Source organism: Hyperolius riggenbachi, chromosome 11 (assembly GCF_040937935.1).
Source record: "Hyperolius riggenbachi isolate aHypRig1 chromosome 11, aHypRig1.pri, whole genome shotgun sequence".
NCBI classification, from domain to species: Eukaryota; Metazoa; Chordata; class Amphibia; order Anura; family Hyperoliidae; genus Hyperolius; species Hyperolius riggenbachi.
In genome coordinates this window covers 147,037,629-147,050,237 of record NC_090656.1, presented here as the reverse complement: position 1 = coordinate 147,050,237, position 12,609 = coordinate 147,037,629, and the positions used below count along the sequence as shown (strand labels likewise).

The 12,609-nt window shown below is 45.5% G+C and overlaps 1 protein-coding gene across 9 annotated transcripts in view; it reads right to left on the bottom strand.

The window, feature by feature from the left end:
• Positions 1-12,609, bottom strand: part of KCNK4 (potassium two pore domain channel subfamily K member 4) — a 716,641-nt gene that overhangs the window by 22,149 nt on the left and 681,883 nt on the right. The window lies entirely within an intron of this gene.

Below are 12,609 nucleotides of genomic sequence, written 5' to 3'. Positions count from 1 at the left end.
GAGCCCCTCTAGGGTGATGCCACTATGGCGGCATCAGCAGCTGACGTTGAAGGGCATGTTGGCTGGCTGTCCATAGGTGGCGATACATTGCGCCGGACACTGCCACCAGCTGTTTCTGACGACGAGTTCCCCCTGCTTCTTTCAGGAACTCATCTCCTCCTACTCCTCTCTGACTCCCCCTCTGAACTGTCCCCCTGTTCATCTCCTTTATTGGGAACATACGTGGCATCTGTATCATCGTCATCATCATAATCATCCGGCCTAGCTTCGCTTGCCTCAGACACCTCCAAAACTGCACCAACAGCAGGTACTTCATCCTCCTTCTCCTCACACGTTACGTCCATAGTGTAGCCTAACTCAGACATATGAGGTGGTGTAACTTGCTTAGCACCTTCACCTGGTTGTAACAATGATGGCTGTGCATCAGTGATTTCCCCACCAAATAACTCCTGCGAACTGTCAAATGCAGCGGATGTGGTGCTTGTAGTAGCGCTGGAGCTGTGGAAGATGAGGTGTTCTGTGTTAAATAGTCAACCACGTCCTGACAATCTTGGGAGTTGATGGGACGTGCCTTCTTCTGAGCACTGTATTTTGGTCCAGGGCCGCACAAAATCACATCAGCACGGCCTCGCACAGACCTGCCGGGTGGCCTTCCTCTGGGTCTGCCTCTACCTCTGCCTCTACCTGTTTTGTCCATTTTGTCCATATCGGGGGGGATGAAGTGAAAGGTATGCACTGACTTGACTAATACAATGTGCAGTCACACAGGTGCAGTTAACAGGTATGCATGGAGTGGTATATCACACTTCGTGCACTTACATAGGTAGGTGGGTGCACTGTGAACAACAGGTAGGTAGATGCAGTGATGGGTATTACAATGTGCACCTGTCACACACAGACAGGTACCGGACAGGCACAGTGACACTGCGTGCGCTCACGTAGGTAGGTGGGTGCACTGAAGTGAACAACAGGTAGTAGGTATATGCAGTGATGGGTATTACAATGTGCACCTGTCACACACAGACAGGTACTGTACAGGCACAGTGACACTGCGTGCGCTCACGTAGGTAGGTGGGTGCACTGAAGTGAACAACAGGTAGTAGGTATATGCAGTGATGGGTATTACAATGTGCACCTGTCACACACAGACAGGTAGCGGATAGGCACAGTGACACTGTGTGCGCTCACGTAGGTAGGTGGGTGCACTGAAGTTAACAACAGGTAGTAGGTATATGCAGGGATGGTTATTACAATGTGCACCTGTCACACACACAGGTAGTCACTGAATGTGCTGGGCCTGGCAGGAATTACCAAGGCTGTCTATGCAACACAAGTGTCTGTGGGACACACATACAAAAAACAAAAGAGATCACAAGAACAAGATTAGCTCTCAAAAGAGCTGTTGAGGGGTGCTTTTTTTAGCTATAAGAATTAGCAAGGAGCAAGCTAACAAGCCTACAAGAGCCTAACTAAGCTTTCCCTATAAGTCTCTGCACAGCAGCTCTCCCTTCTCTAATTACTGCAGGCACACGAGTGAGTCCAATGCCTGATGCTGCCAGCCTTTTATAAGGAGGCATGGGTCTCCAGGAGGGAGTGTAGCCTGATTGGCTACAATGTGCCTGCTGACTGTGATGTAGAGGGTTAAAGTTGACCCTCATGATGCACTATGGGGGCGAACCGAACTTCTGGAAAAATTTGCGGTTCTCCGCGATCGCGAACCCCAGAAGTTCGCCGGGAACCATTCGCTGGCAAACCGTTCGGGCCATCTCTAATCAAAAGATCTAACGTCGTGACAGAATACGTTTCTCCCATATGTCACTTTACAGATTTATAATAAACATGTCAGAACAATAAAAAGATAAACATATAACAAACAGTAACCAAATGGAATGGATTACAGCGTCAAGAGTAGTTCCATGTTGCATGTTGTATGGTATGACAAGGGGGAAAACCTTATGTGGAAGTAAATACAAGCCTAGTTTAGGTACATAGCGGTTTTTCAGTTACTTTTATAGTGCGAGTGTTATATTAGAACAAGTTGTATGTGTGATATTTGGCTAGAGTGCATTGTAGGTGTTTGCCATAAGGGGAATGCAGCCATTGGGCCCAAACCAAAAAAACTCAACAGAATTTATTTTAAAGCCCGGTTCACACTTGCGTTTGCAGCCCAAACTATCAGTTGAAACGGATCTGTTGGAGTCCGTTCCGGTCTCTTTTTTGAAAGAGATAAGATACTGTATATATACCTAGGGTCTGGAAGGTGTGGAAATGCACTGTGCTCATGGTTGGAGAGAGCCTGGTGTGTGGACCTCATGGTTGGAGACAGAAGTACACAAAGGTGTGGAGGAGCACCCACTGGAATGGTTGTAGTGCCAATACCTCAGCCCCTGTGCCTCATGGGGCAATGGTAGTAGTGACAAGAAGCGGTCGGCACCACCGGTAGTAATATAGCTCTTTTATTTAAATGGCAGCAATGACAGACGCTGTTTCGAGCATGTTGGCCCTTCTTCAAATTGTATAAGCCGTGACCATAAACCACACCAACGTGCACCTTTAAATACATACCCCACGGAGGGTGGACCAATATAATCGGGCAGCCGGCACTCACCATCATCCCATGCATAACGCCATCATCCCTCTGTCGCTTATGCACACGTCACAGCCACGCGACCCCATGGACGTCACAGTGGAACGCGCCGCACTGTCATGTGGGACCCACCTCCCCGTGATGTGCAGGCATCTTTGGAGCGGCTGCAGGAGACGTAATGGCTTGAGCCCAGCATCTCCATAGCAACTAGAAAACAAGTACTAAACAAAAACTGTGTGGACACCTTCAATAAAAACACCACAACACCACTAGCCAGCGATAAACAGCTGGTCAGACTCTGGGGAAGGCAAAAATCAATCCTCAGGTGTCATAGTACTGATGCACAGGCGGAATGCCTAAATAAATAAACCATACTACTTCCATCAGAAGAACCGCAGTGCAGCTCCCAGTGATCTAAAAGCAAAGAACAAAGAATCGGGAATATGATCTTAACTTTTGTATTTAGTGTTTCTGCTGCCGTATTTCTTCTGCATGTTTTAGTTCTATGTTATTTATATTTGCTCTTTGTTTTTTGCTTTTAGATCACTGGGAGACTGACCAGCAGTTTATCGCTGGCTAGTGGTGTTGTGTTGAAGGTGTCCACACAGTTTTTGTTTAGTACTTGTTTTCTAGTTGCTATGGAGACGCTGGGCTCAAGCCATTACGTCTCCTGCAGCCACCCCAATGATGCATGAACGTCACGGGGAGTTGGTCCCACGTGACGGTGCGGGGCGTGACGTGGGCACACGCATCCCATGCGTCCATGGGGTCGCGTGGCTGTGACATATGCGAAAGCGACAGAGGGATGGCGGCATTATGCATGGGATGATGGTGAGTGCCGGCTGCCCGATTATAGCACATTATGCACAAGCTGTTTTAGAGTGTCTTGTTCCCCATCAGGTCCGCCGCTCAGCTCCACCCACGGAGTGGAGGGATTAGTCCATCCTCCGTGGGGTATGTATTTAAAGGTGCACATTGGTGTAGTTTATGGTCACGGCTTATGCAATTTGAGGAAGGGCCAACAGGCTCGAAACAGCGTCTGTCATTGCTGCCATTTAAATAAAGGAGCTATATTACTACCGGTGGTGCCGACCGCGTCTTGTCACTACTACCATTGCCCCGTGAGGCACATGGGCTGAGGTATTGGCACACCAACCATTCCAGTGGGTGCTCCTCCACACCTTTGTGTACTACTGATGATGAGCGCCTCTGGACGTGATAGCATCATGGCGACTGCAGATGATGACAACAGCATTGATACTTTCTACTATAGTAACCAACTATCTAATGAAATCCTGTCTACAGTTGACGGTGGTGTGGCTTTTTTACAAGCACCTGACCTGAAGGCCATACAAAGGGATCTTGAGAACGCCATGAAAAGGCAAGTGAACTTTGATCTACATGCCAAAACTTTGGCTGAGTATTGCCGCAATAGACATATTTCAAGGGCATTGAGGTCACACATAGCCCCGCTTTTGTTCCCTGGAGACCCAGAATTTTGTGCAGTATGGATCAAGATCTGGAACAAGGCATCATATGATGCTATGTTGCACACTATCGTCCGCATTCAACAGGAGATTCCTGTATTGGAAGAGAAATCACTCACATTGAAAAATCAAAAATAGGCTTTGCTTTATATTGAGGATTATGATAAACTGTTGGAATCTTTAAGATTGAAAAAGGCTTCCTTTGAGAAATCATTTCAGGAACAAAAATGCAACAAGTTCACACGAGATTCAACGGATTACTTATCTGGATATGTGTATTCCTGGCAAAGGTCCCTGGGCCCACATAGGGCCACTCCGAGAGGGCAGAGACCATCAAAGGGCAAGAAACCACCCACACATGATCCGACCTCCAAGGCTGACTCTGCTACGGAGGCCTCAAGTGTCACCTCTAGGGAGAATTTCCCAAAGGCCCGAGGCGCAGGCGCCGCAGGGGCAGCCGGCGGTACAGGAGGCTCCAAAGGAAAGAATCCCAGGAACCCGAGGGTTCTGCGTCAGAGGAAGTAAATGCCCAGTCTTTGGTAATTAACATTTCTTCACGTGCTTTAACGGCTGAACAGATTCAGGTCTTGGAATATGGACTCTCATATTGCCCAACCAATTTTCCTGATTTTTTTTCTTAATTGACCAGGAACTATACCGCTTTCCGTAGTCTTAGGTTGAAACAGTTATTTGCACACTTTCCATGTTCTACTAACCCGGTGGTTGAGGAGGATGGTTGTTTTACTCTTACTGGTTGTGGTCTGAGGAATCCCAGTTCCTTTATGCCCTCCAGTCACCCGGTCATTGATTCCTTTGTAACTCGTATACAAAATGATTTGAAGTTGCTAGAAGCAAGATTCAAGAAGGGAGATTTTCTAGTAGAGTGCAACCTGTCATCTGAACAAAGAGATTCTCTATGTTCTCTCAAGGACGATAAAACCATTATAGTCCGCCCAGCAGACAAGGGGGGAGCAGTTGTAATGAAGAGGATATTTTGAGACAACTAGCCGACGATTCAGTTTATGAACGTGTAGGTCAGGATCCCTTACACACCATACAGATGAGAATCAAAAGAAGAGAGTCTTGGACACTGCTCTACAAACCCGGGTTATTGATGAGGGTTTATACAAGTATCTGAGTGTTGATCATCCTTGGACTGTACACCCTTCCCAAAATCCATAAGACTTTGGATAACCCCCCCCCCCCCCCCCCCCCCAGGAGACCTATTGTGGCAGGGGTGGATTCCATATTTGTCCCTCTAGCCAAATTTATAGATAATATCCTACAACCCATTGTCAGGGCTGTTCCATCTTACTTGAGAGACACTAAAATGTTCCTTGAGAAACTGCATTCTCTAAATGTGCCTCCTATGGAGTTTTTGCTAGTAACACTGGATGTTGAGAGTCTCTGCATCTCCATCCCACATGATGGAGGTGTAGAGACCATTAATTGGTATTTGACCAGTACAGATTCAACCTTGCCACAACAGAAATTTGTGATCATGCTTCTGGAAATTGTGTTGCATTGCAATTATTTCACATATGGGGGTACATACTATCTGCAGAAACGTGGGACAGCAATGGGCTCCAATGTGGCCCCCTCCTACGCAAATCTATTTATGGGCCCATTTGAAGAGTCATTTGTTTACACCAACGGGCTCTTTCGCAAACATGTGTCCTGTTGGTGGCGCTATATAGATGATATCTTTTGCGTGTAGAGTGGGTCACTGGAGTCCTTGCATGATTTTGTGTCCCAGCTGCATTTGGTGTATCCCCATATTCGATTCACTACAAATAGTGATCCTTTTCAGATTCCATTTTTGGACACTTTGGTTAGGGTAGTTGATGGGTCATTACAGACTGACCTTTATGTCAAGTCAACTGACAGAAATTCTGTCTTACATTTCAACAGTTTCCACCCCCGTTCCACTAGGGAGAGTATTCCCCTCAGCCAATTAGCACGTGTAGAGGCTAGAGGCTATCCTATGTATTGTTTTCAGAGGAGGGAAAGAAAGACCAGGAGGAGATGGGGCAGCGTATGCCCTTCATCTCCACCTACAATGTCTGTAGTGATGCCATTGCTGGTATCATTAGATGACATTGGAGGCTCCTAAATGAGGGTCTTCCACAGATCCCAGAATTTAGATACCCCCCCATTATGTCATTCAAGAGGGCCCCCACTATACGTGATAAGCTGTTGCACGGTGGCAAAAGGCGGGGTGGGGCCGAGCGTTGTGGCATGTATCCCTGCTTGGCTTGCCACATGTGCAACAGTGTTATAAAGGGCAATAAGTTCCATCACCCCACTTTAGGAACCCCTTTTTTGTCAGAGGTTTTTTCACCTGTGATTCTACATTTGTAGTATATTTGCTCAAATGTACCTGTGGTCTTGCCTATGTTGGCATGACCACACAACGCTTAAAGGACAGGATTAGTTCCCATAAATCTACAATTAGAGAGACTACTAGCAATCAAGCTATAGCTGAGCACTTTCATACAGTGGCTTGCAAAAGTATTCGGCCCCCTTGAAGTTTTCCACATTTTCTCACATTACTGCCACAAACATGAATCATTTTTATTGGAATTCAAAATAAAAGACCAATACAAAGTGGTGTACACGTGAGAAGTAGAATGAAAATCATACATGATTCCAAACATTTTTTACAAATCAATAACTGCAAAGTGGGGTGTGCGTAACTATTCAGCCTCCTTTGGTCTGAGTGCAGTCAGTTGCCCATAGACATTGCCTGATGAGTGCTAAAGACTTATGTCAAGTCAACTGACAGAAATTCTGTCTTACATTTCAACAGTTTCCACCCCCGTTCCACTAGGGAGAGTATTCCCCTCAGCCAATTAGCACGTGTAGAGGCTAGAGGCTATCCTATGTATTGTTTTCAGAGGAGGGAAAGAAAGACCAGGAGGAGATGGGGCAGCGTATGCCCTTCATCTCCACCTACAATGTCTGTAGTGATGCCATTGCTGGTATCATTAGATGACATTGGAGGCTCCTGAGTGATGGTCTTCCACAGATCCCAGAATTTAGATACCCCCCCATTATGTCATTCAAGAGGGCCCCCACTATACGTGATAAGCTGTTGCACGGTGGCAAAAGGCGGGGTGGGGCCGAGCGTTGTGGCATGTATCCCTGCTTGGCTTGCCACATGTGCAACAGTGTTATAAAGGGCAATAAGTTCCATCACCCCACTTTAGGAACCCCTTTTTTGTCAGAGGTTTTTTCACCTGTGATTCTACATTTGTAGTATATTTGCTCAAATGTACCTGTGGTCTTGCCTATGTTGGCATGACCACACAACGCTTAAAGGACAGGATTAGTTCCCATAAATCTACAATTAGAGAGACTACTAGCAATCAAGCTATAGCTGAGCACTTTCATACAGTGGCTTGCAAAAGTATTCGGCCCCCTTGAAGTTTTCCACATTTTCTCACATTACTGCCACAAACATGAATCATTTTTATTGGAATTCAAAATAAAAGACCAATACAAAGTGGTGTACACGTGAGAAGTAGAATGAAAATCATACATGATTCCAAACATTTTTTACAAATCAATAACTGCAAAGTGGGGTGTGCGTAACTATTCAGCCTCCTTTGGTCTGAGTGCAGTCAGTTGCCCATAGACATTGCCTGATGAGTGCTAAAGACTAAATAGAGTGCACCTGTGTGTAATCTAATGTCAGTACAAATACAGCTGCTCTGTGAGGGCCTCAGAGGTTGTCTAAGAGAATATTGGGAGCAACAACACCATGAAGTTCAAAGAACACACCAGACAGGTCAGGGATAAAGTTATTGAGAAATTTAAAGCAGGCTTAGGCTACAAAAAGTTTTCCAAAGCCTTGAACATCCCAAGGAGCACTGTTCAAGCGATCATTGAGAAACGGAAGGAGTATGGCACAATTGTGAACCTACCAAGACAAGGCCCTCCACCTAAACTCCCAGGCCGAACAAGGAGAGCGCTGATCAGAAATGCAGTCAAGAGGCCCATGGTGACTCTGGATGAGCTGCAGAGATCTACAGCTCAGGTGGGGGAATCTGTCCATAGGACAACTATTAGTCGTGCACTGCACAAAGTTGGCCTTTATGGAAGAGTGGCAAGAAGAAAGTCATTGTTAACAGAAAAGCATAAGAAGTCCCTTTTGCAGTTTGCTACAAGCCATGTGGGGGACACAGCAGCGTATATCAAAAAAGGGCGCCTGGAAAAAAGGGCGCGGGGTGTAGCCGAAATTATAAGTTTGAATGCAAAACCGTATTTTTTGTTTAAGAGGTTATAAACGATAATTTAGTGCTAAATACGTTAAATAAACGGAAATGAAATGGCAAAATACCGTCTATAACAGTAAACGAATTCTGAAATGAAACGTCAAATAGCGTCTATAGCAAAAGCGATATTTACACTTGTATTAAGCATAGTACTAGAATGGTAGGTTTTACAGGTATTTTACTACAATTATACCTAACTTTAGGGTCACAGATATCTCTCCTTATCCCTATCCCTCACACCTAGACCCCCCTTTGTGTAAATACACATAATGTAATAAATTGTATATATTACATATATTGTACTATAACTATACCTAACCTTACTCTCATACAGAGCCCTCCCTGTACCTATCCCTAACCCCTAGACCCCCCTGGTGGTGCCTAAACCTAAGACTCCCCTGGTGGTGCCTAAACCTAAGACCCCCCTGTTGGTGCCTAAACCTAAGACTCCCCTGGTGGTGCCTAAACCTAAGACCCCCCTGTTGGTGCCTAAACCTAAGACCCCCCTGGTGGTGCCTAAACCTAAGACCCCCCTGTTGGTGCCTAAACCTAAGACTCCCCTGGTGGTGGCTAAACCTAAGACCCCCCTGTTGGTGCCTAAACCTAAGACTCCCCTTCTGGTGCCTAAACCTAAGACCCCCCTGGTGGTGCCTAAACCTAAGACCCCCTGGTGGTGCCTAAACCTAAGACTCCCCTGGTGGTGCCTAAAACTAACCACCCCCCTGGTGGTGTATATTGCACTGTATGTATACCTAACCCTCCCTGTACCTATCCCTAACCCCTAGACCCCCCTGGTGGTGCCTAAACCTAAGACCCCCCTGGTGGTGCCTAAACCTAAGACTCCCCTGGTGGTGCCTAAACCTAAGACCCCCCTTCTGGTGCCTAAACCTAAGACCCCCCTGGTGGTGCCTAAAACTAACCACCACCCTGGTCCTAACCCTCCCTGTACCTATCCCTAACCCCTAGACCCCCTAGTAATGCCTAAACCTAACCATCCCCACTGCACAAAACACGCTAAACACATATAAACAATAATATATTTAATCCTTAAAATACTTCACTCCAAATAACATGAATAAAATAATTTATATATTTGTAATAGAATAACTAGCCTTAAAATCACGTAGAAATCTTAAAATAACAGTAATTTGTAATAGAATAACTAGCCTTAAAATCACGTAGAAATCTTAAAATAACAGTAATATTTAAAGCGATATTTTAGTAACTGTAATCAACGCATTAGAAGTGTAAAAACAAAGTTAATACCATAAGCGATGTATTTCTAATACAATCAGCTTTAGAAACATTATTTAAGCATTATACATATGAAAACGAATTTTAAATGATAAAAGAAGTGTAAACGAAATTTTAGTTGTTATAGTTTTATAAGCGCATTTTTAAAACGAAAAAACTAGTTAAAACCCATATAAGCGAAATTTACAAACGAAAAAATAAGTATAATACAAAGTCTAAACGAACTTGTAAACGATATTTGTTATAAACTTTATCCTGTAAACGAAAACCTTTGTTAACACGATCCCTGTAACCGCTATTTCTCGTGCGCCCTTTTTTCCTGTCGGGCGCCGAATAGCCGATATTTTGCATTGCAGTCTATGGCGGCGCCCTTTTTGTCCACTATCCCTGTGCGCCCTTTTTTTACTAGTTCCGACACAGCAAACATGTAGAAGAAGGTGCTCTGGTCAGATGAGACCAAAATTGAACTTTTTGGCCAAAATGCTAAACGCTATGTGTGGCAGAAAACTAACACTGCACATCACTCTGAACACACCATCCCCACTGTCAAATATGGTGGTGGCAGCATTATGCTCTGGGGGTGCTTCTCTTCAGCAGGGACAGGGAAGCTGGTCAGAGTAGATGGGAAGATGGATGGAGCCAAATACAGGGCAATCTTGGAAGAAAACCTCTTGGAGTTTGCAAAAGACTTGAGACTGGGGCAGAGGTTCACCTTCCAGCAGGACAACGACCCTAAACATAAAGCCAGGCAACAATGGAATGGTTTAAAACAAAACATATCCATGTGTTAGAATGGCCCAGTCAAAGTCCAGATCTAAATCCAATCGAGAATCTGTGGCAAGATCTGCAAACTGCTGTTCACAAACGCTGTCCATCTAATCTGACTGAGCTGGAGCTGTTTTGCCAAGAAGAATAGGCAAGGAATTCAGTCTCTAGATGTGCAAAGCTGGTAGAGACATACCCTAAAAGACAGGCAGCTGTAATTGCAGCAAAAGGTGGTTCTACAGTATTGACTAAGTGGGCCGAATAATTACGCTCACCCCACTTTGCAGTTATTTATTTGTAAAAAATGTTTGGAATGATGTATGATTTTCGATCCACTTCTCACATGTACACCACTTTGTATTGGTCTTTCACGTGGAATTCCAATAAATTGGCCATTCTTCTTGGCAAAACAGCTCCAGCTCAGTCAGATTAGATGGACAGCGTTTGTGAACAGCAGTTTTCAGATCTTGCCACAGATTCTCAATTGGATTTAGATCTGGACTATGACTGGGCCATTCTAACACATAGATAAGTTTTGTTTTAAATTATTCCATTGTTGCCCTGGCTTTATGTTTAGGGTCATTTTCCTGCTGGAAGGTGAACCTCCGCCCCAGTCTCAAGTCTTTTGCAGTCTCCAAGAGGTTTTCTTCCAAGTTTGCCCTGTATTTGGCACCATCCATCTTCCCAGAGCCGGCCTTTGGGGGTGGCAAGTGGGGCAATCGCCCCAGGCCCCGCGCCTGAGGAGGCCCCGCACCCTCTGCAGTGCTGGGGAGAGCGGGCATAGTTGTTAAAACTTACGTGTCTTCACGGATGCTCACAGCCACCATCTATTTCCTCTCCCAGTATCTATGTATTGGTAACAGCGCCCCCTGGGATGACGTGACCGCATGTCACCACAGGAGGGCACTGTTACCAATACATAGATGCTGGGAGAGGAACTAGATGGTAGCTGTGAGCATCCGTGAAGACACGTGAGTTTTAACAACTATGCCCGCTCTCCCCAGCACTGCAGCCACCTTATCTAACCTGTACTGCGGGGCACCTACCTATCTAATCTATACTGCAGGGCTTCTACCTATATAATCTATACTGCAGGGGAGCCTACCTATATAATCTATACTGCGGGGCACCTACCTATATAATCTATACTGCGGGGCACCTACCTATCTAACCTATACTGCAGGCTGGCACCTATCTAATCTATACTGCAGGCACCTATCTAACCTATGCTGCAGGCTGGCACCTATCTAATCTATACTGCATGCACCTATCTAACCTACTGCAGGCTGGCACCTATCTAATCTATAATGCAGGCACCTTCCTATCTAATCTATACTGCAGCCACCTTCCTATCTATTCTATACTGCAGTCTGGCACCTATCTAATCTATACTGCAGGCTGGCACCTATCTAATCTATACCGCAGGCTGGCACCTATCTAATCTATACTGCAGGGCACCACCCTACCTAATCAATACTGCAGGCTGGCACCTATCCAATATATACTGTGGGGTACCTACCTAACTAATCTATACTGCAGGCACCTTCCTATCTAATCTGTACTGCAGGGCACCTACCTACCAATCTAATCTGTATTACAGGGCACCTACCTGTCTAATCTATACTGCAGGCACCTATCTAATATATACTGCGGGGCACCTATCTAATATATACTGCGGGGCACCTACCTGACTAATCTATACTGCAGGCACCTATCTAATCTATACTGCAGGGTACCTACCTACTTATCTAATATGTACTGCAGGGCACCTACCTGTCTAATCTATACTGCAGGCATCTATTTAATCTGTACTGCAGGGCACCACCTTATCTAATCTATACTGCAGGCACCTATCTAATATATACTGCGGGGTACCTACCTAACTAATCTATACTGCGGGGCACCTACCTATCTAACCTATACTGGAGGCACCTACCTATCTAACCTATACAGTGTGTGCTTCCACAACGTGTATCCACAGCATATATCTCTAGGCCCCGCATATGACACTCGCCCCAGGCCCCGCGTACTCTAAGGCCACCTCTGGTCCTTGTTACAGGGACCCAGAGCAGCAAATCAGCATATAAATCATACAGGACGCCGTCCAGCCACACGTCCGCCTCACCCGACCGGTTTCACTGTTCCAGTTTCATCAGGGGCTAAGAGACAGAGTGGCTGGATCGGCCTATTTATAAAAATCAATCTTTAACAAGGAGGAGTTCCCTGGTGAAGTCACGCC